The following is an 18,882-nucleotide window of genomic DNA, read 5'->3' on the forward strand; positions in this document are numbered from 1 at the left end:
GTATCACTCAACACACATCAAGTAACAAGATCGGATCTGATACTGACAATTGCAACGTCTACCAAAAGGTTTCACTCTTGTTTTAAGGAATTATCCAAAACATAGTAGTAAGTAGATGTGCGTTACTACCTGCATAGATAAAATGACTATGTATGCATGTGTTAACTATCACATACCTACCATACATTCAGACTTGTTAGGCGTCTGCTCTATCTGAACTCTCCTTTTGCCTGCCCACACGTAAGCCTTGTTCAAACACAGGAAATATGCTAAACGGCAGCTAAACCTGTCTTTGGCCGATAATGATTTCCCTACAGGCCATGGTATGTTCTGACCATAAACCAATCAAAATTAAGCAAACCAACCATCTGTGGCTCTGTTAAACAAGCTCCTTAAAGGCAGCCTGCTCCACAAAGCAGTGGCATGTGATCTGTCCGTTTATCAGAAGACAGCATGGTTATTGTTGTTGGTAATGCAATCAGTTGAAACAGAGAGAGGGTCAGTGTGTGTTGTAAGCAATGAATTATACTTGATTTGGGATTGATACATTACTAATAGGATAAAGAAAATGTCTCTGTAAAGACACTTTTGCTTGATGTTTGTATCTGTAGCTGCCATTTAACAGTGCTGGAGGGTACCAATAACTTGATAGTCTATTGAGGAAATAAAGCTGTTTGTTTTCCCTCTAATGTGGCTCAGATGGCACATCTGCATGTGATCGGTTGTGTCAAGAGAAAACAAACTTGTGTAACTTGGCGCATTTCCACTACAGGGCCTCGCTCGGTATGGCTAGGCCTCGTTAGGCCTTGTTAGGACTGGCTCACTTTATGCTGCGTTTCCATTACAATTTAGTAGCTGGGGCAGTAACTATAGTAACGCAGTGTAGGCGGAGCCGTGATGTCATCTTCAATGAGAACCACAGAAAACCAACATCAGCCGTTAGCTGTTAGCACTCCAGCTCACAGCTCCTCATATCTGTTCAGAAACTAGACAAAAGTTAAACAAGTACAAACCACAGACTGCCTGTGTCATGGTGAATACAGTCGCTGGTTTATTTATGTCTGTATAGGCCGTTGTTGTGGGTGTGGACGGTCGGAGCATATACTGCGTTAGCTTAGCCGATCTCCATTCAGAAAACACGGATTTTAAAAAGGTTTTTTGCCTGCCGTCTGTCTGCAGACTTGTCAAAGCATTAATTCATGGTTTTTACTAACCGGTATCAGTATGTTTCGGCATCATTTTGATGTATTACAATTAAATCACGGTCAAATATGTTCATTTTGTTGTAGTTGTAGTAGCCCCCTTGCCAGCGATTCTCTCTCTAGTTTAGCATACTCAGCCGCCCGACTCAGCCTGGTTGTTGGCCCGGAAAGTACGTCGATTTTATGGGGCCAGAAAAACTGAAATAGTACCCGCTAGCCGGAACTATGCCAAGTGGAAACAACCAAAAACGGGCCCGGGCACGGCACGCTTAAAGCGAGCTCCGCGCTGTAGTGGAAATGCGCCATAAGCGACTGAGCAAATGTAAAACCTCAACGCATCAAAACTTGAGGCACCAAATCGACACACAGGTTAAATAGTTTCCCTAGTCTCCACTGAGAAAAGTTCTTCCATCTTATTTCTTATAGACTCTCCCTTTTAACAACTCAATTTACTTTAAAGAATAGAAAGGACTCTCCTAACCTTTTTGGTTGCCTGCCAACACGACTCGCAGACAAACCTACCAGCCACAACCAAAATAGAGACAACAATTTGAAGCAACTGATTCAATTATTTGACCTATGAGTCTGGTCTCTCTTTATCTCTTGCTTTTTAGCTCTGAATACGTGCAGGTTATAGCCCACATTGTGAGAAATCCTTCTGGCTATTACGATCCCAATCCAGCTGTTCTCAAAAAAAAAAAAGAATACTGTGCAGCAAAGACATTCAAACATATAGCTCCATCTTCTTATAGAGGACTTACACCTCTTTATACCAAGGATTCCAGTTCAACTATTAGTAATACACTCACGAGTACAACACTATTCTTAGTTTCTCTAGCATCTCCCCTCCCTCTGTCATTTATTGTATACCTCGCCCCCTCATCCGTCTCAAAGGAACAGACCTTCCTCCCCCGTGAGGCTCCCAAAGCTTCAGAACTCCTCTCCCTCCCTCCCTCCCTCCGTCTTCTGCATCCGAGTCTGGTTTCTTACTTCATCTCTTTAACCTGAGGAGGACGGAGATTAGTGTTTTTGAAGGACGTTTTAAAGAATTCTAAGAAGACAAAACGGTTACGCAATTGATTTTCTATGTTGTAACAGACATTAGCCTCAGGTGATCCACTTGTGCACACAATGCCAAAAACACTTGAGGATAACTAGCATTATGTTTACACAGCAAGCGTCATGTTGGATTGACTCGTATGACTGCTTTTGGTTTAGTTACATAAGGATATGAGCAAAAGGTAAGACTAGAGCAATAATTACACAGAAGCAAGCAAATCAGCTCTACTTTGACAGCTTTCCTCCCATGTGTCATTTTGTAAGCTGCACTCATGCCAAGAAATCCAAACTGTGTGGTTCCAACAATGTTAAATACCACACTATTGTGTCTGGTAAATGACAATATATTTACATGCTCTCATAGCAAGACAACAGGAGAATCAGCCACAGCGTCTTTGCCGGATTACAGCTCTCAACCTCACCCTGACCTGTGTAGCGTACGCACAGAGAAAAGGAATAGAAGAAAAAAGGGGCAGGCTAGCTTTAACCACACTCACATACAACCGTGTTCTCAGTTTGATTTCATTTGACTTCAAATACACAAATAAAACAGCAGATAAATATGGGTATGACTAAAACTTCCATGGGAAAATGAATCAGTCATATGTAAGATAAACGACTACAGGCTTTAACATCACTAAACCCATTAATCATTAGTTATCTATTTCCCATGACTCCTATCAAACCTAAACCTCTCTTTCACTGCTGAAACATACATTCTTTCACATGAACAAACCATACCATCAATTGTAAAACTGACTGGGGAAGCCATAAGCATCCACTTTTTAAAGGCTTCAGTTAGGTTAAGGTGCTAACCAACTTTAATGTCCGCAATTTGCATCTGGACAGGGACCTTCGTTGTGTGTCATTACCTATCTTGCTATTCCCTCGTGAATTGCCATTGAAAATGGGGTTGTGAAGATTAGCAGAAAATAGATTTTTCACACATTAATGATATTAGCGGTGGCTGCTTCATAGAATACACACAATGTGTAATTAGGGGTCATTCACAACCTTTCCACAGGTGTTGTTAGCATTACATCTGCGAATGATCATTTCAGCGACCTAATTTTTACAATTGAACTTTTTTTGTTTTCTACAATGCAATCCCCTTGCCCTTCCAAACTCGAACTAACCACCTACCAGGAGGACACATTCCAAACAGCTTAAAATGATTTGTTTTGATCCAAGTCAGACGCATGAGCCGGGTCAGATCGCTGCAGGTACCGCAGCACAAAGACCAACACAAATGTTACACGCACAATTGAAGGTCTGCCCATGGAAGCAAACCAAGCCGGGAGCACGGAATTGTTTTGATGGAGAGGTGGAAAAAACGAACTGTCTGACCAATTGCTGCTAAACTTGGTTCAAGTCAGTATTTCTATCTTCATATACAGTGTTAAGTGGTTGTTTCGCTCTTGTTTCATACTCTTCTCCATTACAGTGAAGTATCCAGTGGTTTGGGGTTACTCTTGCTTTAAAACTCAACCAAAGCACATACAATACAACTAGTGAATCATCTTGTTTGTTGGGTAATGAATACAAGCAAAATAATAACAGGATTTATAATAAAGCATTAACAAAATGGCGTGAGTTCAGTCCCGGTCAATTTAAATAATGCATCAGGTATTGTCACCATGGGTCCCCATCAAATGCAGTTTTATCAGTCAAGAGTAGGTGGACATAATACAAGTAAGTGTGTGTGTGTGTGTGTGTGTGTGTGTGTGTGTGTGTGTGTGTACATGCTTTTTGTGTGTTCCAATGTGTTGGTGTGTACGCCTCAAGTTGCCTTGGAAACCTAATACAAAGAAGATCTCATCACCATAACAACGCTTCCCCCCCTTCCTCCCCCTACTCGGCCGCCATCCAGCCCCTTCTTCTACCCAGCTTGTAACAAGTGGCAGATCATCACTCCCCCCCCCCATCCTCACGTTCTCTTCCTATCTGCACACCCACTCGCTGCCATTAAAGTATTCACAGATGGAGAGAAGAGAGAGATAGAGGGGGAGAGGAAAGGAAAGAGAGGAGGACTGAGGGAGAAAAAGGGGGGAGAAACAAAAAGACGGACAGAAGGGGTGGGATCAATAGTGACGTCAAAAAAGAACCGGAGATAGAGAGGAGGGAGTACAAATAAATATATAGCAAATGCCAATATGATGAAGAAGGATTAAAAAAAGAGAAAGGGGGACAGACAGATGGAGAGAAAGAAACAAGAGATGTGTTATGTGTATATATACAAAAAAAGGCAGATGAACACAGGATATGAGGATGACTACAGCACGTGATGAGGGGCGATTCAGAGAAAACAAACATGAACCGGGGAAAGAGAGAAAATCATTGAGGCAGGGAGAAGAAGAGAGAGACCCCTGAGTGAATAAGTGAATTAGGGGGAAAAGGGAACAGTTCATCCGCCCCTGCCTAGTGTCTCCCATTGATTTCTCTTGCAGCCAATTGTGTGAGTGTCTGCCAATAAATCAGCCTGTTAGCTGGAGGGGAGGCCAAATCATGAATCTCACCATCTACCCTCGGACACCTCCGATTTCAATACCTTACAGATCACCTTTTCGGATCCTGCGACACAGTCAGTGGCTGTTAAGGGAACCTAACCTAAACTGCAGAAGTAACGTCTAGCTCTCAAGTGGGCGAGTTCAAGACAAACAGATTACATTTGGACAGCTCTGTCACTTGTCCGCCCACCTGTAGCGCTCACACCTCCTGGTTCCCCTCCGACCACTCTGCATGTGGCTAGGGGGGGGGGGATGCTGCTCTGCTTCCTTGAATAGAAACGGCACAACTCAGGAAATATTTGGCTGTTCATTACATAAGCCACTTTGGCAAGCTTTGGCACTTCTTTCACCTAAACGGCCAACATTTGAAGGATTTCATCGATTCAAACGAATGAAATTGGCAGAATGAAATAGCGACGGGGGGTGGATCATGCTTGGGGATGGGTCCATGAATGAAAGTAGCCATGTAGACTATGAATGTGTCACGACTATTCATTTGTTGATTTTATTGTAGATGATAAATCCTCACAACTCATGGATTCTCTGTGTGAGAATAATTCATTTGAGAGCGTACATATGATAAAGAGGCAGCCGCTGACCAGAGACACTTCTTTCACCTAAACGGCCAATGTGTGTCCATTTCATGAATCAGAGGACAGCTGACCACTTCGGATTTATTGTTCTTTCATTAATAATAGATCAAATAAATATTCAATTCATATTCTAAAAATACTTTTAGTTTGTCTGAGTTGAATGAATTTATGTTTTGTTGCATTAAAAAAAAAAAGCATTGCTCTTTGTATCGGATTGGTGAACAATCTATTAAAATTAATTATTTTTATGATTTATTATCAAACAAATCATTTAAAATAAAGGTTTCTTGTTACAGTTTTACTGGCTTTTTTCCCCATTAAAAATTCCTACACTCAACTTGTATTTAGTCATATCAAAATACTTGTTTGTGTGTTATTGTAACTTTAACTTAATACAATCTCATCCAATCACACTTATTGCTATCCCTTCCTCCATCTTTTCCAGAGTCTCTCCCCATTCCTCTGCCTAAAAAACAGCCCCTGCCATCTGTAGCTCCTCTTCTATCCTCCCACTCTGTCCTCCATCTCTTCTCCTCTCTCCTTTTCTCCCTCCTCCCCCATCTCCTCTCAAGGCCTGATTGATAACAGCAGGGTCAGATGTGGAGCAAGGAGCTCCCCTCACGTGTTGCCTCTCCTCCAGAGCAGGCAGCCTCAGATGTCACACACACACACGCACACACACACGCACGCACGCACGCACGCACGCACGCACGCACGCACGCACGCACGCACTTTGGCACATAGTAAAGCAAGTGGACGAGAACACACACAGAACAAGATATACATGCACAACATCATCAAACCACGCAGGCAGACACAGGCGTTGGAAGGCGGCACACAACAATGGGAGAGTTTAACAGCAGACTCAGAGCAGCTCCCGTCTCTGCTGCACACCCACATACAGTCTAACTGCCGGCTTATAGCCCTATCTGATATACATAGAAAGCCCTCCCTAATCATGCCATAAAAAAGCATATGTAGGGCTGCAGGATTTAAAAAATATGTATTTGTGATAATATGGACTAATATTGCAATTGGGATATGATTCGCAATATTAGAGGGAATTAAAAAGTATTCACATTATCATTAAATGATAATAGTGTTTTCTTCGGACGATGTGCACCAGAAGAGGTAGGCTTATTCTGAATTATATTTTCACTAGTTTCACATTGTGCAGCCCTAAGCACATGTGCAACTCGTTCATACAGAGGGGAGAGGACTTTGGATAAGTGTTTGATCTACTATATTAAAAGGTGGCTGACAAGGAAATGAAAACGATAAAACAAAAACATAGGACAATTCAGCCAGCAATGGATCCACAGTTTATCATCATGATCTGTTATCAATACATCTTTCCAAGTCTGTCTCCTCATGTTGTCCTTCTGACCCGTTCCATCTCTTGTGGAGAGCCATGCAGGCAGGAGCGAGCAGAAATCCAGCCCTGCGTGTCCTCCTCCCCGGAGAGGATCTATGTAATCTGGCTCTATATGTCAGTGTGTGCTGAAATGCTGACCTCAGCAGCACTAACTCTGGGCTCCACAGCTTTCACTGAATATCAGGATAATGTGGAAATCGAATCACATGATGTCCGCACAACACAAGTTCATACATTTGCACACAATCGCTTTCACCACGCGGTCAACTTGCAGTCTACATGTAAAGAGAAGCGTAATAAAAATGACAGACCGCCGGAGGTACACAGACACACAAAACCACCATTATCTATTATTGCTTTCTTTGCTTGTCCTAAAACTGATTTTACATGAACTTCTGTATTGGCGTGGGCAATATATATTTAATTTTCAATGCATTTATTATAGCACATTTTAATTGATAGTGACAAACAAATCTTTTCATAATTCATATATAGTGGAATCGCACCATGGATGAATGAAATGAGCAGAATCTTTAAGAGGACCTCTCAAAGCTGTGGTTCACCATTTTCCGCTCAGATTTGATTTACCTATAGGAAATAATAAGTTCTGGTGTCTTGCAGATGTTTTTTCATTATGCAAAACCTATCCAATACCTTGAAAATAAATAAGGATTCATTGTCTAAGCTCACAATAAATGCATCACATTGCAAAGAAAGACACCCAGACCACTTTCTGCAGCAGACAGTAGATAATGAGCCTTGTTGTGAATCCTTTTGTGTCATTCTAGGTCAAATATGCAGGTACAGATCTGCTGACGTATCATGACGGGTGGCTGTTGTGCGTCATACCTACGGTTGCAAAGGGGTGGAACATGTCCGGTAAGTTTCCGGTAAATTTCCATGGGAAGTTAAGCTGGTGAATTTTGGAAATATTCCATATTGGTTTTTTTAATTATTATTTTATTGAACAATCATTTGTTTCATTGAAGAAAAAAAACATGAATGTTGAGTTAAATATGACTTCTAGAAATCATGTGTGCATGTGATGGAGGAATGCACAGTGCCTGTAGGGGGTGTGGTCTCAATAGCAAGCAGTGTGCTATGTGCATGTGATTGAGGAATGGCATGGATATTCAAGTGTACTTGAATGGCATCTGTTTGATTTAGTCAAGATTATGCTAAAATATACTTTCCCCCGACTATATTTAAGTTCCCTATGAAGAGCCAACCTTCGATTTAGAAAATGTCCAGTTTATTCCCGTTTATTCTATAAATTCCCGTTTATTCCCTTAAATTCCCGTTTATTCCCTTAAATTCCCTTTTATTCACATAAATTCCCATGGAAAGTTTCCATCTTTGAAAATTCCCAGAATTTTGCAACCCTAGTCATACCAGAGTCAAACTTCACACTAAGTGTCAAACATTTCAATGATTGCCTCCAGCTAATTGGACCCTTACCAAATGGGTTGAGCGTGCACTCCAAAAACTGAATAATAAAACTGTACTTTTGTTTAACACCAGTAGGATCATGTTTTGTGGTGGAATTCAAGGGTTTAGTGTGTGACATTAGTACTGGCCAGCGGCAGTTTGTGTCATATGATAGTCAGCTGGGAAAATGCATTGATAAGAAACTACATGGATAAAGGGAAAAGAGGAACAGACGATATTTATTTGATTCAGTGTTTTTTGTCTACTGGAGTTCTACATAAGAAGAAGACCTGGATAAATCAAAAATCAGGGCTACTCTAAAATGTTGAGAAGGTTTTGGGAGCAGAGAGGCAAAGATGAGGAACAATAGCAGTTCAAAACATGTATCAATGACCGGTGTAGTACTGACAGGTAAAGGTAGGGAAGGAATGTACTATGCATACTTTCTTTATGAATTAACTACGTTTTTAATAAGCGTCTCTGCATCTACAAACTTGTATCCGCTTATACACCTTTGACAGTAAGTACAGTATGTCTCCCAAAGTGAGAGCCAGTTCTGTTTTAAAGACAGCCAACAGGATGGACTGGTAGTGTCAAACAGCAGAACACATTTATACGTTATTCACTTATACCGTACACTCCCCGTCATTTAAATGAATAAGAGCGGAGATCTCTCACTCCCTCACTGGGAAACACAGGTGGCTGAACCTGTAAGCAAATGATATATGGAGCATAAACATGAGGAGAACAGACATGGGCCCCGATCACATGGAGCTTTTTTCTGCAGCCTAGGGCAGCTTTTATTTTTCTCTTTTAATCGTGAGTAGAGATAAGTGTTTTGCGTCGCTGAGTGCTTCGCATTGTTCCGCTCCGATGTCTCATGCTTTCTCAGGAGCCCCCTTGAGTTGAAAAACCTTCAACTACTTTTATCTATAAAAAGGTACCATACAGTTGATGACTAGCAAAATACATGCTTTCAAGTGTTTGGTTGTCATGGTAAAAAAATGAAATGTGCTGCGCCTCATTTTCAATCTGCAAAACGCGCTGTGTGATCGGGGCTATAAGAGTTTGAATAGCAAACTCACTCAATCTCTCAGCTCTGTGATCTATGGTTGTGAGAACTTGTGTGAATCTTGGATTTATTACACAGAGGTTGTAAACAAAAAGGAAAAGAGGGACACCGGACATATCTGCATTTCATATACTATAAAATATATATATATACAGGCACACACACTCAGGGTTCCCTCTGTTACAGACGGGCAGCTAGGGTTCATTAGCTTACTTATAGCTTGTCTCTTTAGATTAACACTTTTTTGTCATTTTATATTAACCCAGTATGACCCGGCTTTTCCATGATGCTGCATTTCCCCGTCAAACAATGCTGTTCCTACACAAAAGCAATAATGTTCTCGTACCACTGCGAAAGAAAGTAGTTGCTCTAGTCTTCTCTTGCAGACTAACTTCCTCTTCCTATCACATGGAGCTTGGAACAGTATTCTCACGCCCTGTACTGTTTCAGTCCCTGTTTCCCACCATGCAACTCTCTTCTAACTCTCTTTACCTTTCCCATTATCTTACTCTCTCCATTTCCCTCCCACAAAAATGCTCTCTTGTTCTCCCGCTCTCCCTCCCCTTACCCCATATCTCCCTTTCCCAGTGTCTCACCCTCTCTTTCCTCTCCCTTTCTATGCCGCTTTCCAGAAGCCCTTAAAAGGAAGCAGCACTGTCCTGCTTATAGCTGCGTTGGTGCTGTTAACCCTTTGCCAGTATCATCAGGTTTGCTGATGCTACTTAACCCCTGTAAGCCTGACTTAGCCTGATACCCTCTCCTATATTTGTCACGGTCTATGATCAACATGTCACAAGCAAAGCCCGACATCAACTTCAGTCATTAGCCAATTGTCAATTACTACTATTAATTAATGAATACTACAAATATTCCAAACTTAACTTGTGATACCTAGTCACACAACAGCTTGGGATGTTTGTATGATAGCCAAACGTACTTGTCCGAAGCAGACATTTTAGCAAGCACCGAGATGATTATTTGGGAATGATTCTTCGTGAAATCGGCAGTGCTTGCAACCCTTGTAAACAACAGTTTATTTCTTATGGTATGACTATTACTTTAATAAACATTTATATAGAGAATGGTAAAGAGGCTAAGAGGACTTGTTAACAGTAGGAGAAGGAAAATCTGGTGGTTATAATCAACTGAACGAATGATACAAAGCCTTATGTTTGCTCGTGTCCATACTGACATACCTTTATTTACACACCACTTAGTGCATGGTTAACTGGATGATAAAACACACACACATCTGACTAAAGAGCACATCCAGTGAGTAAGTCAAAAGATAAGTAACTCACTAAAGCACTAGCTTCACTAAATAAACCAGGCCTACTTTGCACCCTTTGCGAATTACATTATCTGATGATGTTGTTTACATTAGAAATCTGAATGATCGCAGTCAAACTGAAATTGGACAGGATTTGTTGCCCACACTATAACAGTCCAGCAGCTACTGTTGCATGCTTTGGTAATGGCAGTGCACATTTGCTTATGCAAATTAGAGGTATTTTCAATTAATCATAAAGCGTAATTGATAACGTGCTTAGTAAGTATCTTCAGAAATCCCAAACAAGTGAAACAGGCCACAAATTGATGCAGTAAAGAACCAGAAGAGACTCTTCTAGAAAGAACCAAAGGGGGGTCTTTTTTTAACAACTTAACAATATCAAACAAATGAGACGGGACAGACACAAGCTGTGCTCCAAGGAAGCGAGACTAACCAGCTTTCCATGTCAACTTAATTCAAGGGCGGGTACTTACCTTGTTAATTCCCAACCTGCCCTTTCCACTTTACTACAGAACACTCTGCGCTGAGAGTAAGCCAGGTAAGGTCACAGGTCATTCATAGTCGATTGTACCATCCTGACTAGACACGTAAGAGCATTAGAAGACTACAGAATGTCATCATCTGATGAAACCCATCAAATGACAAAGACATTCAGGAATCTAGATTTGTATAGGAACCACTAATGTAAATCACTCACTGTAGATGTTTATGGGTTGCTTTTCACAGACTTGTTTTCCCAGTGGGGATGAGGAAACAGTTTATTTCTCTCATTGACATGTTGCCCAAGCCCCCACCATCAAAACTAATTCTTGGAAGCAACACATTTGTGAGAGAGAGAGAGAGAGAGAGAGAGAGAGAGAGAGAGAGAGAGAGAGAGAGAGAGAGAGAGAGAGAGAGAGAGAGAGAACAAGCAGGCACTGGTCATACTGTAACTCATTATCACTTGTGCTATCATCAAAGCTATTGCACAGTGTCATGTGAACTTTCACCACTGCTAAAGGACACATAGAAATATACTGACAATACCTTCAATCGGTTGAGCCATTTAGTCTAGTATGTGTAGCATTCACCCTTGATGACATTTATTAAGACTATGTTCACAGAGTGCACCTTTTATTATTGCCAGCCTGTATGATTATAAACCTGCAGGACCTGATCAATGTCGTGCGTCACTTGAATGAAGTGACGTTGCAGAATGTGGATGACTGGAATTCTTTTTCTGACCTTATCTATGATAGAGTTTATGATCCTAGCAGCAGCAACATTTTAAATCTCAGACACAACTAAAAGTTTATAGTCTCCAACCCAGGGAGCGAGTTTCATTAAAACATATTGCCCTAAGGAAAACCCACAAGCGCTTGGCCTTTAATTATTTTGGGGTTGTGACACCGTTGCAGAGATGAAACCCTGGGGACATTTCATGGACCAGTGTTATCTCAGTAGCCTGGGAGGTGGCTAATCCTGTGTGTGGCAGAGGCAAGCTGAAAGACATTAATATTTGAATGCACCAACATCTGGTCTTAAGTGTGAAATCTCCACATGACAAGCACAGTAATATATTTTCATATCCACAGGATGATGCTCAATTTGGTTCCCAGGGTGAAAGCATTCAAATCTGCACAAGCCACAATCTTTAAGACATTAAAACACAAGCATGGGACAATATCTGCCCCCCATCCAGAAGTCCTATGTGGTGGTAAAACATCTAACTGACGGAAAACCTTAGTGGCCGGCCTGCGGGTAGGAGAGTGCAACATGTCATCAAACCACTGGGGTGTAACATAAACAGGCCCAATCTGGTCTGTCGTTACGTGACCATTTAGAGTCACAAAAGAACTCAAACCTCCACATTCTCAAGCCTGTGTTTAGAGATGGGTCATTAAATGAGATACCATTTCATTGGGAGCCAATGGGTACTGCTTGCTGAGCCATTTAAACTAAGAATGCATTCTTCATTCAATCGGACTATATATGCCACCATCTTAACCTGTTAAGCCCTGAGCCTGTTTTCCAGGTCTCAGACTCGAAAATGACATTCCCTGAACAAATGACCATAATTTCACTTCTAAAAGGGGTAAATTAATCATCTTTTTTCTCAAAGCAATGATAAACCTGTGAGTTGGATATAGAAAAGTCAGAATCAATATAGATTTGTTTTATTTTAAAGTAAATTCAGATTGAACATAGTAAAAAATGTAAATGATTGTGTCCGTCCAAAAGAAAAACATTACTTATAGTGAAAACCACCATTGAATGATGGGATAGTAGACCACCCTTGGTCGATTTTGATTATTGACATCTCTTTCTAACCGTTAGAGCCAATGGGATCGAGGGAAAGTTCCACATACACACACACGTTACTAGGGATATAACGATATGTCGAATATCGCGGTAAATAAATGTCTCAATACCGTCGTGAGACTGACAAAATCTACCGCGATTTAAAAAAAAAACTTTATTTAACCAGATGGTCCCATTGAGATCATCGATCTCTTTTTCAAGGGAGACCTGTCCAACATGGCAGCAAGTAGGTTACAACATGAACATAAAACAACAGATAACACAAAAGGACATCGTATTTACAGGGCTACATGTACATACCTGGAGACATTGACAACTACCACAGTGCATGACATTAAGGATTTTGGGAGATGGCCCTGTGGGCCATCTAAGCTAATTTGCAGATGGCCCTGAGCCCAATAGAGATTGCCCTGAAAGATGCGCGCGGACGAAATGACACACGAAGGGTTTGGGGGGCCTCCCCCTAGAACATTTAGATTTTTGCAGGCCTTAGATGCTGTCTGGTGCATTCTCTAGACTGGATTATAAGATGAACCACCACAATATTATATTGTACAATTTCAATGTTATTCTTCATTTCACTTGTTTGTTAGTACTTGTTTGTGTTTGCTCTCTTGCATGTCCTGCATAGCTATAAGAAATACTTAAGTTGTTGGTCAAGACACTTTCCATCTGATGAAGGCAAATGCCTTCCCAGATGTAAAAAAGTAGAAAACATTACATGCAGTTGTAACTGCCAAAACAAACATTATTTAAGTGGTGCAGAGACAATGCACAGTTTTACCCACTGCTGTCACCCATGGCCAAAGCATATCTCTCTGTCCCAGCAACATCAGTACCAAGCGAGAGAGTTTTTTCCACAGCAGGGGATAGAGGAGGAATGCCCTCCTCATCCGGAAGCCTGAACCGGGCGAGACCGAGCAGGACCGGTGCATCCGCCCGAAGCACACACAATGGCAACGTCAGGAGTTCCCTCTTAGCAAGCATAATCGCTAAATCTCTTGGTCACAAATGTGCCGGCAAAATAATCCGCACCCTTAGCGCCGGCGGAATACCGCTTCGTTGCGCCACTTATGGTGAGCAGACAAGAGAGCGTAGGTGTGACGACGCGAGGGTGCGCAGTCGAATTCTTAATGGTGCTAGGACACTTAATGTGGAGAAGTGATGTGCTGTATGGGTTGATTGGGTGCGTTGGATCTGTTGCTAATGCCCTCGGGGTTCGGGGGGGCATGCAACAAAGCTTGCATAATGCTGCGCTTATACTGGTGGCCACCCAGGGCCTAGCGACACTTGCAGTTTTACGGGCACGGTGTCTTTTAATGGCACGGTATAGTCATATCATTAGCTAAAGACTAGCCCTGGTATCTTATCGATATGGACATAACGCGATGTGATAATCTTAGATCTGACGGTGAGGAGAGAGGAGTCAGCTGCTGCTGAGAGGTCGACACGCAGCTCGCATTGAAACACATGCACGCTGGTGAGCGGAACAAACACGGCACACTGTTCAGGGTTAGGCGAATTGAGCTCTGGGGACAGGTTAGCTATTTGGTATTAGCCCTTCAAATACGGTAAACTGAGTTATGGTTGTAGATATGCTTTAGTTTTACTTGGGTCGGGCGTCACTCGATTACTGGATCGCTGAGGCTGCTGAGATACTGGTTTATATAGATTGGCCGGATCGGGCCCAGCAGGTGGGAGGCTCATGCCCCGGAGCTAAATACTAGATGCGCCCCGGCATCCTTAATGTCGAGCCCGGGTGCGGTGGTTACCACGCAGCTATATTTGGTATCTCGCCCTGTATGGCCGCACCTTTTCTTGGCAAAAACTTGTTTTTGAAGTGGTGCAAGAGACAAATGAACAGTTATTACCACTGCCCTTGTTCACCGATGGCCAAAGGCAGTACCTCGCCGGGCAGACATGCGTACAACGCGAGAGAGTGTTTTTCCACGAGCAGGGGCATTTGTAAACGCCCAAAATCCCTTCTACCGGAGATGTGGCACATGCCATCATTCCTAAAAGATAGCCTTGATGATGCTGAGTTGAGGATTAGAGTTGCCTGAAAAGACTAAAGTGGAGAGTCTGGTGGTTATTCTCATGGCGGTTCTGATTATTATATTGTTGACACTTTAAAAATACTACTATCTACTAAATGCTGTCAACAATCAGGCGAATTTCTTATTATTTAATAAATAAAAAAAAAAAAAAGGGCGCTTTTTTTCTTTATTTTTGAATATCGCGAGGTAAAATCTCGTGCACGGTGGGGCGTTTTTATCAGCGAATATTATCGTACCGCAGTTGTTGCGGTATTGGTGACGATCCTTACACGGTACCGAAGGTAGAGGAGGTGAGAGTGGACGAGTAGCCAGAAAGCGAAAACAGGAAAGCTGTGTCATACCACTCTGGAAGCCTTATATTAGCAGCAATATGAAACGTCAGTTTTTTTTGACTTAAAAATGGGTTTTTTTTGGGGCTTGATGGATTACTCAATAATTTTTTCAAGTGACAGCACATTGATTAACTATTGATTAAAAAAATCCTTCAGCCGCGTTTTCTCGTTTTATGCCATTGAACACAACTTTGTGATCAGTGAATAACAGCAGAAAAAGTGGAGCAGACGGTGGTATCTTCAGGTTTTTTGGCCTACATGAACAGCTGACGCGTAAGTGGTGCTGGTGTCCTGCGTTTTTGCGCGTTGCGTCCCCGCGGGTTCGCGAGGTCGATCGGCTCGCGGGGAGTGATGGGGAGATACTAGTCGTATTTGTCGTCGGATATCTGTGGCAATCTCAGCCTTGCTAGCAAGCTTGTTTTGTGCAGATCCGAGTAAGCGGTTTAGGGTCTGATCCGAGTTGGCGGTTGATACCTAGAGGTTCTGGTGCTAAGGTGAGATCTAGGCAATTTTTTTGCGGCTTCGGAGAGCCGGTCATTGTAGCAGCTTCGTGGTGAGACGGTTGGTTTTGTTTGTTGTCGGTAAACAAATGTTCAGCTGACGGCTCAGGTGTTAGCTTAGGTTTCTTTGCCGCGGGTTGGAGCAGATGCTTGCAGTTGCTTTATTGTTTGGGGCTGATGGCGGTAGGCCTTAAACTTGCCTGAAGAAGTTGGTACACTAAAAAAGTGGAATGCAGTGATTTGATATGTTTCTACGACGACATAGAGGCAACAGGAATTTCAGACGGTGAAAGCGAGCATTTTGAGCTTCTGGCCTCTTAAAGGCTTTTTTTTCTAAGTCATACGTCAACCACGCGATCGATATTTTCATCACACAGGGGACACATCTCCGCTCTCTGACCGCGGGTGATAGTTAGTAGTTGAGTTGAGGCGGTTGTGTTTTTAGGAGCTGGCTTTTCGGTAGTGTTACATTGTATTTCACCATTTGTAATCATGGCAGTATGTGTTTGTGGCAGGTTGCACAAATACCAGCCTGTCAGGACATCGAGTCCACGTAAAAGGACCGGAGCAGCGGTCGTTCCTGGGTGCGTTTTGGCATCCACCTCCCTGCAGCACCATTACTCTCCACGCTTTATCATACAACCGTTATTACTTTCTTCTCTCTCTCCCCCCCCCGTCCCCCCTTCGGCGCGCTCCTCCTCTCTTCCCCTCGGTACACGGCACCGTAGACATCGTTAGTGTGAGTTGCATTAGGTAAAGGGGGGTTGTGGTGGCTGTATGCTTCCAGCCCGTCTCTTTGTGTTTGTTTGTTTCCCCCTGTCTGTGTTGTTTGTGTGTGCGTGGTGGCTGTCACTCCTGGCTCCTGGCTCAACCTCCACACACCTGCTGCAATCAGCTGTGCACCCTCCCCGACTACACACCTGCTTTCCATCAAGCCATTTACAACGGCATATCAACGGAGGCTCCACAACCTTTCTCCGCCAGATCGTCAAGTATCAGCCGTATCTCGCGTCTCTCCTCCGGTACACAGCATGCATTGCATTAGGTAACGCGAGATACGGCTGATACTTGCGCATTAGTTTCTGTTATGGATCAGTATCAACAGTCCTGCCAGTAACGTTATTATATTATCAATGCTACTTTAGTTATAGCCTGATATATGATAGCTAACTTTACAATGTTGAGATGTGTCGTTAGCTAACATTCTGTAGCTAACGCCGGCCACTCACCAAGATAGCTGGTTCTCCTCACACCACAGCTCAATTTCTCTCCGATGGCCGTTATTTCTTCTAATCCTTGGCTGCTCCTGGTCTCTTGGACGCCTAGCAGGCTCATAATTATAAGGTTGTGGTCCGTCATATGCATTCGAATATTCATGTTCAACTTCTTCTGTGTCTTCTGTGTCGAAACTAGCATTGGGATCCATGTTTATTAATACGTTACACCGGCCACTCTCCCCCTTGTGTCCCCCGTGTTACGTCAGGTGAACATTTTCTTACAAAAACGACGCGATGTCACTGTAGTGTATATTTCTGTATATTCTTTTGAAAATCTAGTGTATTCATCATTTTCCTACACATTTATTCACAGGTTTCTTTAACCTGGAAGTTGCTCTTTAAGTGAGTATGACACATTCATAGTTTATTACATTTTAAGAAGCCCTGAGACACAGTTTCGTGAAAAAAAAGCCAGCTTAACAGGTTAATAATGGTTTAAGTAAAGCATGCTAGGAAGTAAGGTGTTTATTCAATGTACAACTATGAATAGATAATGTGTGTCATATGAAGGCTATACAAATATACTGATAATGATACTTGTTTAAGAGAGGGGGGCTGTGTACTAATACTGACCTCCGACTTTCTTTATCTGAATATCTGAATGATTATACGAGGCCGCTGCCCGTCACCTACAACAGCGAGAGCAGTTTCAAGGCCAGTGGTTTCTATAGTGACCATGACTGTGGCTGTTTAGGACACTGTTGAAACCCACTATTCAGTACGCAGTATTAAAAAGCCCCCCAATGGATCGTTATCTTAGAAGATTTGTTATTTAGCAGTAAGGTCCTGGGGTCCAACAGTAGTTGTTACTGGAGTTACTGATCTTTCATATGACTAACTGAGTGTTTAGGTAGGTGTCGTGATATGGAAAGGCAACCAAGACATAACAGCTACAGTGCAGAATGTATAAAAGATAACCCATTTCACATAATCGCTGGACTGTTGAGCTGACAGTCAGAATGATGTCTGGGGCAGGGTGTGATGCAACCACACGCTGGTCTTTGTCTGTTCAGCTGGCTGCTCTAACAGATCGTTTGGCAGAAAACCAACCATCATGCTTTTTCTATGACTTGTTTTATCTGGAGGCTGGGAAACCGTTTGGTATTTACCTGTGACCACATGTGTTTAGAGAACAAAAGTTCATTTCTCTGCTAGGTCTCATGCCACTCTGACTAAGTGAGGACAGTGTGTAATGCACAGTCACATACTTTACATGTTGAACCTTATTTTTAAAGAATGTAAATCAGCCTACATCTTCAAAAATGTAGAAGACACATTTTCCCTCCACTGGCTTCCTGTCTCATTCAGGATCAAATACAAGATCGCACTACTGACCCATCAATGCATCCACGGGAACGCTCCTTCATACCTCAAAAGAACTACTCACATCACAAACCTCCACACGCAGCCTCCGTTCCACAACAAACCATCTGCTTCGCCCGCCGAGGACCAAACTCCGCACAATGGGGGATCGGGCTTTCTGTGCAGCTGCTCCTCACCTGTAGAATTCCTTCCCAGACCACCTGAGGACTCCACAGACCACTGACGCCTTCAAGAAAGGCCTAAAAACCTCTCTTTTAAAAAAAGCCTTTGATTAAACTTTTGTTTCTTTTGTTTGTTCTAGTATGCCTCCTGTAGCGCCTTGGGATTGCTTTTAGCAATGAAAGGTGCTTTACAAATCAAATGTATTATTATTATTATTTCCAGGCCATTGTTACTGTCATGCAAGCCATTGCTCCATCCTGACTCATACTCGGAAAAACCACAAGTTAATATTGTATCTAAAAAAAAAAGAAGCTATAAACCCATGTGCTGATTTGGAATAGATCAAAAACATATTTTCTTCCTCACAGAAATCCAATGCAAGGTCATGTTGTGCTGCTGAGGG

The 18,882-nt window shown here is 42.4% G+C and overlaps 1 protein-coding gene and 1 long non-coding RNA gene across 4 annotated transcripts in view; both read right to left on the bottom strand.

Annotated features, from left to right (window-relative positions):
* The window catches only part of LOC104941312 (cAMP-dependent protein kinase type II-alpha regulatory subunit-like), a 41,168-nt gene that overhangs the window by 8,440 nt on the left and 13,846 nt on the right, over positions 1 to 18,882 (bottom strand). The gene's annotated exons all lie outside the window — the stretch shown is intronic.
* On the bottom strand, positions 1,751 to 18,659 carry LOC104941311 (uncharacterized). The gene is made up of 3 exons (XR_797885.1): positions 18,518 to 18,659; positions 16,920 to 16,922; positions 1,751 to 1,761 (listed from the first exon to the last, which is right to left on the bottom strand). It is a non-coding gene; the product is annotated as an uncharacterized lncRNA (long non-coding RNA).

Source organism: Notothenia coriiceps, unplaced genomic scaffold, assembly GCF_000735185.1.
Source record: "Notothenia coriiceps isolate Sejong01 unplaced genomic scaffold, NC01 NC01_scaffold00003313, whole genome shotgun sequence".
NCBI classification, from domain to species: domain Eukaryota; kingdom Metazoa; phylum Chordata; class Actinopteri; order Perciformes; family Nototheniidae; genus Notothenia; species Notothenia coriiceps.